Source organism: Salmo salar, chromosome ssa06 (assembly GCF_905237065.1).
Source record: "Salmo salar chromosome ssa06, Ssal_v3.1, whole genome shotgun sequence".
Classification (NCBI taxonomy): Eukaryota; Metazoa; Chordata; class Actinopteri; order Salmoniformes; family Salmonidae; genus Salmo; species Salmo salar.
The window spans coordinates 48,681,553-48,697,651 of record NC_059447.1 but is presented as its reverse complement, the minus strand read 5'-3'; positions in this window follow the sequence as shown (position 1 = coordinate 48,697,651).

Here is a 16,099-nt window from a genome sequence, read left to right as displayed (position 1 = left end):
ACCAGCTCTGTCAGGAGGAATGGGCCAAAATTCACCCAATTTATTGTGGGAAGCTTGTGGAAGGCTACCCGAAATGTTTGACCCAAGATAAACAATTTAAAGGCAATGCTACCAAATACCAATTGAGTGCATGTAAACTTCTGACCCACTGGGAATGTGATGAAAGAAATAAAAGCTGAAATAAATCATTCTCTCTGCTATTATTCTGACATTTAACATTCTTAAAATAAAGTGGTGATCCTAACTGACCTAAGACAGGGAATTTGTACTAGGATTAAATGTCAGGTATTGTGAAAAACTGAGTTTAAATGTATTTGGCTAAGGCGTATGTAAACCTCCTACTTCAACTGTAAATCTACACTCAAGCTGGCCATGTTTGTGCAATGTTGGAAGGTAAACCTTCGCCCCAGTCTGAGGTCCTGAGCACTCTGGAGCAGGTTTTCATCAAGGATCTCTCTGTACTTTCCTCCATTCATGTTATAATCGAAACCCCTTCCCCTTTCCCACATTTTGTTTTTTTACATCCTTATTCTAATATGGATAATAAAAACATTTTTCTTCAATCTACACGCGTAACGGCAAAGTGAAAACAGGTTTTTAGAAATGTACTTTCTGAATGCACTGTTATTGCCCTACAGGGTAACGCAGATTTTCAACTGTGGTATACAACTGTATGTACAGGTAGGCTAAAAGCTAGAACTTAAAACAAGAGGCTTTAATTGGTTGCAACAGCACCAAGAGTGGAAGGCCTCTGTATAGAACATACTGATGGTTGATAAGTATGTACAATGTTCACGGTACAATCATTTATCTGGGTTGAGAGAGCAAAACATGTCCAAAACCACAGACCCCACTAATCGTGTGGACATAACATTGAGTCTGTAGCACCTTATGAAAGTCATGGATGTTGCCCAGCTTGCAGCAGCAAAGATAGGGAGGTCCAGGGAGACCCCTCTGAACAGGGCCCATGAAGTGGCCATACCCCTGGTGGAGTGTGCTACCACGCCGTTAGGAGTTGGTCTACATGCTGCAGCGTATGATTTTCACACTGCATTGGTAATCCGATGTGCCAGTCTCCACTTCGAGACAGCGCAAACTTTGGTGTTCTACTCATGACACACAAAAAGCTGTTCTGTTTGAAGAACAGTTCTTGTTGCAGCAAGATAGGCACTCTATTCCCTAACCGGGCAAAATGTATGCAACTCACGACTTTCCTGTGAGGAGTAGGAAGGCAGGTGAAATGGCACATTTTTACATTTACATTTTAGTAATTTAGCAGACGCTCTTATCCAGAGCGACTTACAGTAGTGAATGCATACATTTCAATTCATACATTTTTTTTCTCATACTGGCCCCCCGTGTGAATCGATCCCACAAGACCCTGGCGTTGCAAACACCATTGCGAACACCATGCTCTACCAACTGAGCCACAGGGAGGCCACGATGATCAAGGGCTGGTTAGCATGTGATGATGAAAGCACCTTAGGTAAGAATGCTGGATTTGGCTGAAGCACTGCCTTAGATCCATCTTCTGCTAAAGTGAGGCATGAAGGATGTGTAGAAAAATAATTACATGCGCTAACACGCTTGGCTGAAACAATAGCCAATAGAAAAGCAGTCTTGGCTGAGAGCTCACATAGCTCAAGTGAAGACAGGGACTCAAACGGTGGGCTCATAAGTGATCGTAGGACAACATCTAACTCCCATGAGGGTACTGAAGGAGCCTTAGCGGGCCATAGCCTGCGGGCACCTTTCATGAATTGCGATGCTAGAGGATGTGCCCCTGGTGATGCACCCTAAATCTGGTCATAACCCATAGAGATGGCTGCCATATACACTTTCAATGTAGATGAGGACTTCCCTTCAGCCATAAACTCCTGGAGGAAAGTCAAAATGACAGAAATTGGGCAGGAAGATGCTAGTTCTGCATGGTCGACACACCACTTCCTAAACACATTCCACTTGTGGGAATACAGCGTTCACATAGAGGATGCCGTGGCTGCCTGAACTGTATCAATTACCAAGGAGGGCAACCCTGCAACTATAAGGTGGTCACATTCAGGGGCTACAGCCACAACTTCATATGCTAGGTTTGTGGTGCCAAAACTTGCCATTTGCTTGTGACAGGAGGTCTGCTCAAAGAGGGAATTCCCATGGTTGGGAGGTTGTCAGTAGTGCTGCACTTTAGTCATTAGTGCTGCACTTATGCACTTTGTGAAAGTGCGAGGAACGAGGGAAAAGCTGAAGGGTAGAACACAAAAACAGAAACACATTTTTCAAAAGGCAAATCTCAGGTTTTTTTCTGTGTGCTGGTAGAATGGGGAAATGAAAGTATGCGCATTTCAGGTCCACTGTGGTGAACCAATCGCCTGGATGTACTGACTGAAGGATAATTTTGATTGTCAGCATTTTGAAGGGAAGTACTAAAAGATGACGATTCAGGCATCTTTGATCCAGGATCGGACGGAGGCCTCCGCCCTTTTTTGACATCAGAAAATTGATTGAGTAGAACCCACAGTTTTGGAGTGGAACCTTCTCTTTGTCAGGGAGCTTGGACTGTGCTAACCATAGGTGGTGCCGTGCAACACACAGTGTTGCAATGATTTCCCAACCATCTGAGCATTAATCTGAAGGCATTGGATGATGATGTCAGCAACTGTAGACAGTTCTTTCATGGTTCCATAACTGTAGTTTGCGGAGAGGTGTGCCTTCAGCTCCTTCTGATAGAAGGCCAGTATTGCTGCTGAATTGCTAAGACAAGCGGCTGAAGAGGTGCTGTCATGTGTCCTGTGTAGGAAGTGATCAGATTCCTTGCATCGTTTGTTAGGCAGCTCTTGGCCTGAACTGTGACGGAGAAAGGCAGGCAGAACAAGCAAAGAAAATTATTTGTCCATACGGGCTAAATGGCCAAAACCATTCTCATCTGCACCATGAACTGTAGTAACCCTCTATGGGCTAGGTGGGACGCTTGCGTCCCACCTACTCAACAGCCAGTTGAATCCTGTGGCGCATTATTCAAATACCTTAGAAATGCTATTACTTCAATTTTTAAAAAATATGACTATTTTACACCATTTTAAAGATAAGACTCTCGTTAATCTAACCACACTGTCCGATTTCAAAAAGGCTTTACAACGAAAGCAAAACATTAGATTATTATCAAAAAACAGCTTTTTACATTAGCATGTGACTAGCATGTGACTAGCATTCCCACCGAACACTGCCGGTGAATTTACAAAATTACTCACGATAAACGTTCACAAAAAGCATAACAATTATTTTAAGAATTATAGATACAGAACTCCTCTGTGCACACGATATGTTATTACCTTTGTTGTCTTCGTCAGAATGCACTCCCAGGACTTCTACTTCAATAACAAATGTTGGTTTGGTCCAAAATAATCCATCGTTATATCCAAATAGCGGCGTTTTGTTCGTGCGTTCAAGACACTATCCTAAAGGGTAAATAAGGGTGGCGAGCATGGCGCAATTCGTGACAAAAAAATTATAAATATTCCATTACCGTACTTCGAAGCATGTCAACCGCTGTTTAAAATCCATTTTTATGCCATTTTTCTCATAAAAAAGCGATAATATTCCGACCGGGAATCTGCGTTTAGGTAAACAGACAAAGGAAAAGAAAGCATTCGGTCGACGCGGGCACGCGCCTAAGCCCATAGTACTCTGAGTGGCCACTTGCCAAAAGCGATAAAGTGTTTCAGCCAGAGCCTGCCTCGATATCGTTCAGCTTTTTCCCGGGCTCTGAGAGCCTATGGAAGCCGTAGGAAGTGTCACGTTATTGCACAGATCCTGAGTCTTCAATAAAAAGAGCCAAGATGAAACACTACTTCTCAGACAGGTAATAGTCTGTCATAAGAGTGGGAGGCTCTTGTCAGTGTCGATTCAACAACCACGCTCCGTTCAGATGTAGGGTTGTGTTTGGTACCAGCCTGCCAGGATGTGCTCAAGGGCAGACTCAATGGTTGCAATACGACTGCCCAGTGACTTAATCTCCTTGTGCATCTCGGTGCGTTGAGATTTGTGCCTAAGCATGGATGAGCGATGGCGTTTATTGGGCGGTGGATCATGGACGAGTGAGACCCGTCAGTAGACCTGGAGTGAATCCGGAAGCTCTGCCCCTAAAGTGTGAAAGTCGATATTTCAATGCGCTCGGTTTGAATTACTGACAGTGAGTACAAGAGCTGCTACCCTGTGCAGCCACTTGAGCATGTTCAGCTCCCAATCAAACAACACAAAGTGTGTGCTCACCTGAGGATGGGAGTTGTTTTTCACTGTTGAATAACTGGGTGGAACAACATCCTGTGTACAGCTCTGAATCAGTGTGCAGAAGTGTGTTCCAAGAAATATAGCTTTTTGTCTCCATGTGTCTTGGTGTATGCTTCGTTTACCTCAGTATCGGCTTCGAGAGAATGTTATACTTACCGTCGGCTCCAATCCTTAGTGCTTCAGGTCGAAACTCACTCCTATGTATCAAGGTCCGAGTTTGAAACTCCCGCCTATATGGCACAGTCAAGTGTGGACTGTCAGTCTTGGCATTGGTGGAATCGTTCAAGTGAGCACCAGTAGCCTACAGCACTGCTGAGCTCCGTGGTCACAGCAAAACTCCAAGCAAGGGAGTGGTAATGCTGGATCAACAGGCTGGTGTGGCAGTCAAGCAGGTACTGGCAAGACACAGCGGGTCAACAAGCACCAACAACAGGTACAACAAGCCAACTATGGTAGCTATGTGTGGCTAATTTAGCTAGCTAGCTACGAGCTAACTTCTGAGGTAATGGGATGGACTTGAAGCTAACTAGCTAGCTAACGCACAAGCATGGAATTGCCCAACAAAAATAAATAAAAGTTAGCTAGTATGGGCAGGCACAATAATGAGAGAGAGGAGGATTAGATAAAACCAACTACTCACAGCACCTCCTCGAGTTGTTGAAGAATCAATACCTTAACTTCTCTAGGGGGTGTGGGATGGTAGCTTCCCACCTGGCCAACATCCAGTGAAATTGTAGAGCGCGAAATTCAAAAATACTAAATTCAAACATTTAACATTCTTGAAAATATATGTGTTATACATCAAAATAAAGCTTAACTTCTTGTTAATCCAGCCGCCATGTCAGATTTCAAAAAGGCTTTACGGCGAAAGCAAACCATGCGATTATCTGAGGACAGCGCTCAGCACACAAAACATTACGTAAAGTTCGTAGCAACATGTCAAACGATGTTTATAATCAATCCTCAGGTTGTTTTTAGCCTAAATAATCGATAATATTTCAACCGGACAAAAGCTTCGTCAATATAAAAGGGAAACAAGAAAGGCGTGCTCTCAGTCGTGCGCAGTAACCAGCTCTGAGGACATCCCAGGGTCCACTCACTCAATGTTGTCATTCTCCCTCATTTTTCAGAATAAAAGCCTGAAACAATGTCTAAAGACTGTTCACAACTAGTGGAAGCCATAGGGAACGGAATCTGGGTCCTGTCCCTTTAAATGGTGGATAGGCTTTCATTGGAAAAACAGCCATTTCAAAGTAATGGCACTTCCTGGATGGATTTTCCTCAGGTTTTTGCTTGCCATTTCAGTTCTGTTATACTCACAGACTTTATTATAACAGTTTTAGAAACTTTAGCGAGTTTTCTATCCAAATCTACCAATTATATGCATATCCTAGCTTCTGGGCCTGAGTAGCAGACATTTTACTTTGGGCACGCTTTTCATCCGGAGGTGAAAATAGTGCCCCCTACCCTAATGAATTTAAGAAAGGAATCTGAAGGGGATTAATAGCAATCTCGTAATGTAAAACAAACGTAAGACTGAAGAAAAGACAGTATGTCACACCACCTTTTATAGTGACAGGTCACGTGGGTACAGTAAGGGTTTGGTGTGACTGTAAACATCTTTGATTTTAAAGGGAAATTTCACCGCTGCTTTATTTCACTATATATATATATATTAATTAATTAATTAATATGTTACTAACATATCATATGTATCATAAAAAGGTAGAATTTACAAGTGTTTCTGCATCTTACCGGTAGAAACGGGTCAGCTACATTTCCTGGTTGTAAGCCACAATATACAGAATTCATAGCAATTTCAGGATGTGGAGGACCGCCACATGGAGGTGTACCGACATGTCTGTGTTTTTAGCCAGTACTTTCAGCACTGGTTTTGGCATGAGCAGCTCACTGAAGAATGACATTGGTAGCCGGTAGGGTAGGAAAGACGTTTCAACGTATGATATCTACCAGTAAATGCTAACTAAGGCAACAATGGGTATTCCAACCAGGTATTGAAAAAGTTTAGTCTGAAGTTTTGGTTAGTTGGCTATTTGAGATGAGCAATTGTCATTATGTGCTGTTTGCATCAGGGGCGTAGACATGGTGTCACACCAGCCTTCGCTTTGACTACCCCTCCTGTCCAGCTCAGGCGTTTGGCGTCGCCGGCCTTCTAGCTGCTGCCGAATCCACTGCTGGCAAACGCCCTTCACTCATCAAATCAAATGTATTTATAAAGCCCTTCTTACATCAGCTGATATCTCAAAGTGCTGTACAGAAACCAAGCCTAAAACCCCAAACAGCAAGCAATGCAGGTGGAGATGCACGGTGGCTAGGAAAAACTCCCTAGAAAGGCCAGAACCTAGGCAGAAACCTAGAGAGGAACCAGGCTATGAGGGGTGGTCAGTCATCTTCTGGCTGTGCCGGGTGGAGATTATAACAGAACATGGCCAAGATGTTCAAATGTTCATAAATGACCAGCAGGGTCAAATAATAATAATCAGAGTGGTTGTCGAGAGTGCAACAGGTCAGCACCTCAGGAGTAAATGTCAGTTGTCTTGTCATAGCCGATCATTGAGAGTATCTCTACCGCTCCTGCTGTCTCTAAAGAGTTGAAAACAGCAGGTCTGGGACAGGTAGGATGTCAGGTACAAAGAGAGAGAGCGAGAGAATGAGAGAGAGCATACTTAAATTCACACAGGACACCGGATAAGACAGGAGAAATACTCCAGATATGACAGACTGACTCTAGCCCCCCGACACATAAACTACTGCAGCATAAATACTGGAGGCTGAGACATGAGGGGTCGGGAGACACTGTGGCCCCATCCTATGATACCCCGGACAGGGCCAAACAGGCAGGATATAACCCCACCCACTTTGCCAAAGCACAGCCTTCACACCACTAGAGGGATATCTTCAACCACCAACTTACCATCCTGAGACAAGGCCAAGTATAGCCCACAAAGATCTCCGCCAAGGCACAACCCAAGGGGGGGGGGCCAACCCACACAGGAAGATCACGTCAGTGACTCAACCCACTCAAGTGACGCACCCCTCCTAGGGACGGCATGGAAGAGCACCAGTAAGCCAGTGACTCAGCCCCTGTAATAGGGTTAGAGGCAGAGAATCCCAGTGGAGAGATTGGAACAGGCCAGGCAGAGACAGCAAGGGCGGTTCGTTGCTCCAGTGCCTTTCCGTTCACCATCACACTCCTTGGTCAGACTACACTCAATCATAGGACCTACTGAAGAGATGAGTCTTCAATAAAGACTTAAAGGTTGAGACCGAGTCTGCGTCTCTCACATGGGTAGGCAGACCATTCCATAAAAATGGAGCTCTGTAGGAGAAAGCCCTGCCTCCAGCTGTTTGCTTAGAAATTCTAGGGACAATTAGGAGGCCTGCATCTTGTGACCGTAGCGTACGTGTAGGTATGTACGGCAGGACCAAATCGGAAAGATAGGTAGGAGCAAACCCATGTAATGCTTTGTAGGTTAGCAGTAAAACCTTGAAATCAGCCCTTGCCTTAACAGGAAGCCAGTGTAGGGAGGCTAGCACTGGAGTAATATGATCACATTTTTTGGTTCTAGTCAGGATTCTAGCAGCCGTATTTAGTACTAACTGAAGTTTATTTAGTGCTTTAATCGGGTAGCCGGAAAGTAGAGCATTGCAGTAGTCCAACCTAGAAGTAACAAAAGCATGGATTCATTTTTCTGCATAATTTTTGGACAGAAAGTTTCTGATTTTTGAAATGTGTCCTTGAAACAGACTTGATATGTTCGTCAAAAGAGAGATCAGGGTCCAGAGTAACGCCGAGGTCCTTCACAGTTTTATTTGAGACGACTGTACAACCAAGATTAATTGTCAGATTCAACAGAAGATCTCTTTGTTTCTTGGGACCTAGAACAAGCATCTCTGTTTTGTCCGAGTTTAAAAGTAAAAAGTTTGCAGCCATCCACTTCCTTATGTCAGAAATACAGGCTTCTAGCGAGGGCAATTTTGGGGCTTCACCGTGTTTCATTGAAATGTACAGCTGTGTGTCATCCGCATAGCAGTGAAATTTAACATTATGTTTTCTAATGACATCCCCAAGAGGTTTAATATATCGTGAAAACAATAGTGGTCCTAAAACGAAACCTTAAGGAACACCGAAATTTACAGTTGATTTGTCAGAAGACAAACCATTCACAGAGATAAACTGTAACGCTTGTCGTCTGTAGAAGAAGGGGACCAAAGCGCAGCATGGTGAGTGTTCATATTAATGATTTAATAATAAGAAATACTTCAAACAAACAAGAAAATGAACGACAGCCAACAGTTCTGTCAGGTCACAAAATATACAAAACAGAAAATAACTACCCACAAACCCCAAAGGAAAACAGGCTGCCTAAGTATGACTCCAAATCAGCGACAACAATGTACAGCTGTCCCTGATTTAGAGCCATACCAGGCCAAAACAAAAAAATACAAAGCATAGAAAAAAGGACATAGAATGCCCACCCAAATCACACCCTGACCAAACCTAAATAGAGACATAAAAAAGGCTCTCTCAGGTCTGGGCGTGACACAAACTGATATCTTTCCGACAGATAAGATCTAAACCAGGCCAGAACTTGTCCGTGTAGACCAATTTGGGCTTCCAATCTCTCCAAAAGAATGTGGTGATCGATGGTATCAAAAGCAGCACTAAGATCTAGGAGCACGAGGACAAATGCAGAGCCTCGATCCGATGCCATTAAAGGTCATTTACCACCTTCACAAGTGCAGTCTCAGTGCTATGATGGGGTCTAAAATGTTTGAGAGGAATGGAAGATTCGATATAGGCCGATAGTTCTTTATATTTTCTGGGTCAAGATTTGGCTTTTTCAAGAGAGGCTTTATTACTGCCACTTTTAGTGAGTTTGGTACACATCCGGTGGATAGAGAGCCGTTTATTATGTTCAACATAGGAGGGCCAAGCACAGGAAGTAGTTTAATTGGAATATGGTCCACTATGCAGCTTGAAGGTTTAGAGGCCATGATTATTTTCATCATTGTGGCAAGAGATATAGTACTAAAACACTTTAGTGTCTCCCTTGATCTTAGATCCTGGCAGAGTTGTGCAGACTCAGGACAACGGAGCTTTGGAGGAATATGCAGATTTAAAGAGGAGTCCGTAATTTGCTTTCTAATGATCATGATCTTTTCCTCAAAGAAGTTCATTAATTTATTACTGCTGAAGTGAAAGCCATCCTCTCTTGGGGAATGCTGCTTTTTAGTTAGCTTTGCGACAGTATCAAAAATAAATTTTGGATTGTTCTTATTTTCCTCAAATAAGTTGGAAAAATAGGATGATCGAGCAGCAGTGAGGGCTCTTCGATACTGCACGGTACTGTCTTTCCAAGCTAGTCGGAAGACTTCCAGTTTGGTGTGGCGCCCTTTCCGTTCCAATATTCTGGAAGCTTGCTTCAGAGCTCGTGTATTTTCTGTATACCAGGGAGCTAGTTTCTTATGACAAATGTTTTTAGTTTTTAGGGGTGCAACTGCATCTAGGGTATTGCGCAAGGTTAGATTGAGTTCCTCAGTTAGGTGGTTAACTGATTTTTGTCATCCTCTGATGTCCTTGGGTAGGCAGAGGGAGTCTGGAAGGGCATCTAGGAATCTTTGTGTTGTCTGAGAATTTATAGCATGACGTTTGATACTCCTTGGTTGGGATCTGAGCAGATTATTTGTTGCGATTGCAAACGTAATAAAATGGTGGTCTGATAGTCCAGGATTATGGGGAAAAACATTAAGATCCACATCATTTATTCCACGTGACAAATCTAGGTCCAGAGTAGGACTGTGGCAGTGAGTAGGTCCAGAGACATGTTGGACAAAAACCCACTGAGTCGATGATGGCTCCGAAAGCCTTTTGGAGTGGGTCTGTGGGACTTTTCCATGTGAATATTAAAGTCAGCAAAAATTTGAATATTATCTGCTATGACTACAATGTCCAATAGGAATTCAGGGAACTCAGTGAGGAACGCTGTATATGGCCCAGGAGGCCTGTAAACAGTAGCTATAAAAAGGGATTGAGTAGGCTGCATAGATTTCATGACTAGAAGCTCAAAAGATGAAAACGTCTGGGGTTTTTTGTAAATTGAAATTTGCTATCGTAAATGTTAGCAACACCTCTGCCTTTGCGGGATGCACTGGGGATATGGTCACTAGTGTAACCAGGAGGTGAGGCCTCATTTAACACAGTAAATTCATCAGGCTTAAGCCATGTTTCAGTCGGGCCAATCACATCAAGATTATGATCAGTGATTAGTTAATTGACTATAACTGCCTTTGAAGTGAGGGATCTAACATTAAGTAGCCCTATTTTGAGATGTGAGGTATCACGATCGCTTTCAATAATGGCAGGAATGGAGGAGGTCTTTATTCTAGTGAGATTGCTAAGGTGAACACCGCCATGTTTAGTTTTGCCCAACCTAGGTCGAGGCACAGACACAATCTCAATGGGGATAGCTGAGCTGACTACACTGACTGTGCTAGTGGCAGACTCCACTAAGCTGGCAGGCTGGCTAACAGCCTGCTGCCTGGCCTGCACCCTATTTCATTGTGGAGCTAGGGGAGTTAGAGCCCTGTCTATGTTCATAGATAAGATGAGAGCACCCCTCCAGCTAGGATGGAGTCCGTCACTCCTCAACAGGCCAGGCTTGGTCCTGTTTGTGGATGAGTCCGAGAAAGAGGGCCAATTATCTACAAATTCTATCTTTTGGGAGGGGCAGAAAACAGTTTTCAACCAGAGATTGAGTTGTGAGAGTCTGCTGTAGAGGTCATCTCTCCCCCTAACTGGGAGGGGGCCAGAGACAATTACTCGATGCCGACACATCTTTCTAGCTGATTTACACGCTGAACCTATGTTGCGCTTGGTAACCTCTGACTGTTTCATCCTAACATCGTTGGTGCCGACGTGGATAACAATATCTCTATCCTCGCCAGTTTTAGCTTTAGCCAGCACCATCTTCAGATTAGCCTTAACGTCGGTAGCCCTGCCCCCTGGTAAACAGTGTATGATCGCTGGTTGATTCGTTTTAAGTCTAATACTGCGGGTAATGGAGTCGCCAATGACTAGGGTTTTCAATTTGTCAGAGCTAATGGTGGGAAGCTTCGGCGTCTCAGACCCCGTAACGGGAGGAGTAGAGACCAGAGAAGACTCGACCTCTGACTCCGACCCGCTGCTTAATGGGGAGAACCGGTTGAGCATTCCTACAGCATTTCCCTCCAGAAGCCATGAGAAAGTTGTCCGACTGCCGGGACCGTGCGAGGGGATTTATACTAACGTTACTATCTGTACTTACTGGTGGCACAGACGCTGTTTCCTCCTTTCCTACACTGAAATTACCCTTGCCTAACGATTGCGTCTGAAGCTGGGCTTGCAGCACAGCCATCCTCGCCGTAAGGCGATTGTTCTCCTGTATATTATGAGTACAACGACTGCAATTAGAAGGCATCATGTTAATGTTACTACTTAGCTTCGGCTGTTGGAAGTCCTGATGAACCATGTCCAGATAAAACGTCCGGAGTGAAAAAGTTGAATGAAAAAAGTTGAGTGAGGGAAAAACTAAAAATATAAACGGTAATTAAAAACCGTAAAGTTGTCAGGTAGCAAAGTAAGGTTGGCAACAAAACGCACAGCAGCACATAAACAAGTCTGCAAGTTGTGACCGGAAATGACTTCCCGAATGCACTGTATGATAACACCTGCTGCAGCCGCTGCAAACTAGATGACAACAAAAGCTACTGCTCGTTATTGAACAGTGACCGGTTGAACTTCATGAAGGCTGAAGTTTCCATACTTTTTGTAAAAACGGTCCCACCCTATTTGGGGTGGCAGGTAGCCTAGTGGTTAGAGCATTGGGCCAGTAACCAAAAGGTTGCTGGTTTGAATACCCGAGCTGACAAGGTAAAAATCTGTTCTGCCCCTTAACAAGGCAGTCATTGTAAATAAGAATTTGTTCTTAACTGACTTGCCTGGTTAAATACATCTTAAAAATTACGTCAAAATGTGATTGGTTGATTCCACTGTCGCTCCAAAATGTTACACTAATACATTTGAATGGCAGATCCTTTATCTAGCTTCTGATGCCAATGACTGACTTAGCTAGCTAGATTTATCTCCCCCAGAGACCACTAAAGAGAAATTTCCAACAAAAACTAAAGAGATTAAATCAGAGCATCATTCAAAACAAGAGTATTATTTTATAAATCCTTTGTCACGTCCTGACCAGTAGAGGGAGTATTTGTTATTGTAGTTTGGTCAGGATGTGGCAGAGGGTGTTTGTTTTGTGGTTCGGGGGGTTAGGTGTATGTAGAGGGGTGTTGTATTTATATGTTCCGGGGTTTTGGTGTATGTAGAGGGGTGTTGTATTTATATGTTCCGGGGTTTTGGTGTATGTTCTGGGTTTTGTGTTCTAGGTTTCTAGTTTGTATATTTCTTTGTGGTCTGTGTGGCTCTCGACCAGGAACAGCTGTTCATCGTTGTTCCTGATTGGGAGTCATATTTAAAGTGCTTGTTTTCACCTGTTTAGTTGTGGGTAGTTGTTTTTGCACTGCGTTTTGTTAGCCTGCAAAACTGGTCCTGTCGTGTTTCTGTATTTTTCTTTTTTTTTGGTGTTCACGTCTTTAACCTGTTAGGGCTTGACACGGCCGGATACAAAACGTACCCGATTTAATCTGGTTACTACTCCTGCCCAGTAACTAGAATATGCATATAATTATTGGCTTTGGATAGAAAACACCCTAAAGTTTCTAAAACTGTTTGAATGGTGTCTGTGAGTATAACAGAACTCATATGGCAGGCAAAAACCTGAGAAGATTCTGAACAGGAAGTGGCCTGTCTGACAAGTTGTTGTTCATCTTGGCTCTTTTTATTGAAGACTGAGGATCTTTGCTGTAACGTGACACTTCCTACGGCTCCCATAGGCTCTCAGAGCCCGGGAAAAAGCTGAATTATATCGAGGCAGCCTCTGGCTGAAACACATTATCACGTTTGGCAAGTGGCCGATCAGAGGACTATGGGCTTAGGCGCGTGCACGAGTCGACCCCGTGCTTTATTTTCTTTCCTCTTTTTACCTAAACGCAGATTCCCGGTCGGAATATTATCGCTTTTTTACGAGAAAAATTGCATAAAAATTGATTTTAAACAGCGGTTGACATGCTTCGAAGTATGGTAATGGAATATTTAGACATTTTTTGTCACGAAATGCGCCATGCTCGTCATCCTTATTTACCCTTTCGGATAGTGTCTTGAACGCACGAACAAAACGCCGCTATTTGGATATAACAATGGATTATTTGGGACCAAACCAACATTTGTTATTGAAGTAGAAGTCCTGGGAGTGCATTCTGACGAAGAACAGCAAAGGTAATAACATTTTTCTTATAGTAAATCTGACTTTGGTGAGTGCTAAACTCTCTGGGTGTCTAAATAGCTAGCCCTGTGATGCCGGGCTATCTACTGAGAATATTGCAAAATGTGCTTTCACCGAAAAGCTATTTTAAAATCGGACATATCGAGTGCATAGAGGAGTTCTGTATCTATAATTCTTAAAATAATTGTTATGTTTTTTGTGAACGTTTATCGTGAGTAATTTAGTATATTCACCGGCAGTGTTCGGTGGGAATGCTAGTCACATGCTAGTCACATGCTAATGTAAAAAGCTGGTTTTTGATATAAATATGAACTTGATTGAACAAAACATGCATGTATTGTATAACATAATGTCCTAGGGTTGTCATCTGATGAAGATCATCAAAGGTTAGTGCTGCATTTAGCTGTGGTTTGGGTTTATGTGACATTATATGCTAGCTTGAAAAATGGGTGTCTGATTATTTCTGGCTGGGTACTCTGCTGACATAATCTAATGTTTTGCTTTCGTTGTAAAGCCTTTTTGAAATCGGACAGTGTGGTTAGATTAACGAGAGTCTTGTCTTTAAAATGGTGTAAAATAGTCATATGTTTGAAAAATTGAAGTTTTTGCATTTTTGAGGTATTTGAATATCGCGCCACGGGATTACACTGGCTGTTGAGTAGGTGGGACGCAAGCGTCCCACCTAGCCCATAGAGGTTAATAAATAATATGTTGAGCACGAGACCCGCTGCGCCTTGGTCTCATCACTACGACAGCCGTGACATCCTTAGCCCTTTTCTGAAGGTGTAGAAGTTCCCCACTGTGTTTGGGTTAGTAATAATCTCGTTTTAGGTGGTCTTGAACACAACACTGCCACAGAGGTTAACGTGACAGTGATCTATTTATTGTCAAGTGTCAGTGTGTAGTGGGTTGGACGAAGTCAGGCGCAGGACACAGAACTGAGTAAAAACGTAACTTTACTCGAAATAAACCAACAATATATTCCACACTGGGAAACACACCAGCTCACAGAAATACTGACCACTTCACAACGTACAAACATGCACAAAAACCATGGGGAAACAGAGGGTTAAATAATGAACATGTCATTGGGGAATTGAAACCAGGTGTGTAAAACAAAGACAAGACAAAAGGAAAATGAAAAGTGGATCGGCAATGGCTAGAAGGCCGGTGACGTCGAACGCCGCCCGAGCAAGGAGAGGGACCGACTTCGGCGGAAGTCGTAACATTTATAGTCCGATTCCATCGACATCAAGCTCAGCACCAGGAATTAGGGTGTCACCTTCTAAAATCTACTAAATATTTCCATGACTCCATGATGAGCAAATAAATATACTGGTGCTAGGCATAAACATGGTCCGTGTCTTGTCACAGTCGGTGTGTTTACAAGTAAGTTACAACTTCTGCTGTATATTTGTTATGTATTATGGAGGCTCTGTTGATTGTTCATGCAAGGCTTGAAGTCTAAATTGGAGAAACGGAGGTACAGTATTAAAGGAGGGGGTGGTGTGGGTGACTGACTGTTGTCTGTGGGTATTGTGTGAAGGTTAGTATGCATGATCTATGATCAAAAAAAATCACCAATGTCTACAAAACTAATGCTCCTCAAACAATTCACACCCTTGTAGTTAGTTCTTTGGCATGGGGGAGAGGGGCACTTAGTATACTCTCCTAGCCTATTCACTGTTGGCAGTGCTTGTCTACTCAACAGCACAGCTGTAGATGCTCATACACAACAGTACATGACTAGACTGTCTACAAGACAAGCCCCCCGCAAACTTTTCACATCTTTGCTAACAGCCCATCTCAATGTAACAAAACACATACCAGTCTACTGTACCCTTTTTAGTTTACAGACGAACATAGTGTATTGCATGGTTACACATCCTCATAATCAGTCTTCACGTTTTAAACATATTCATTATCAGTCTTCATGTCTTTGCAGGAGACTTGCAGTACAAACAAATCTTCTGCAAGAGGTCGAAGCAGTGGGTGGTGAAGGAAGTGTATGAGAGGCTTGTCTACCTGGCTGTGGAGTGCAGAAAGAACCAGATGGTGGTCTACAAGGAGCCAGAGTCACAGCTCCAAAACATCCATATTCAGTTAGACTGATGTTGTAGTATACTATAGAATGCATAGTATACTCAACTGCATTGTGGTATAGATATTGCTAGCTGTTGTACATATGTATATAATGGTGTTTTATATCATCTTTTTACAAGTGATTAAATTATTCCAACTGCATCACCAATAAAGTGTTGACATCAACTTCTTGATCAATTAATTGTGATATTCATTAAATGTGTTTGAATAAACCAACTTCAGTCTCAACTGCTAAAACAAATGATGCAGAGAGTTGGTTTATCATTTAAACATACATTTTTTGGCAAGTGCACATGTTTTAATAAAAC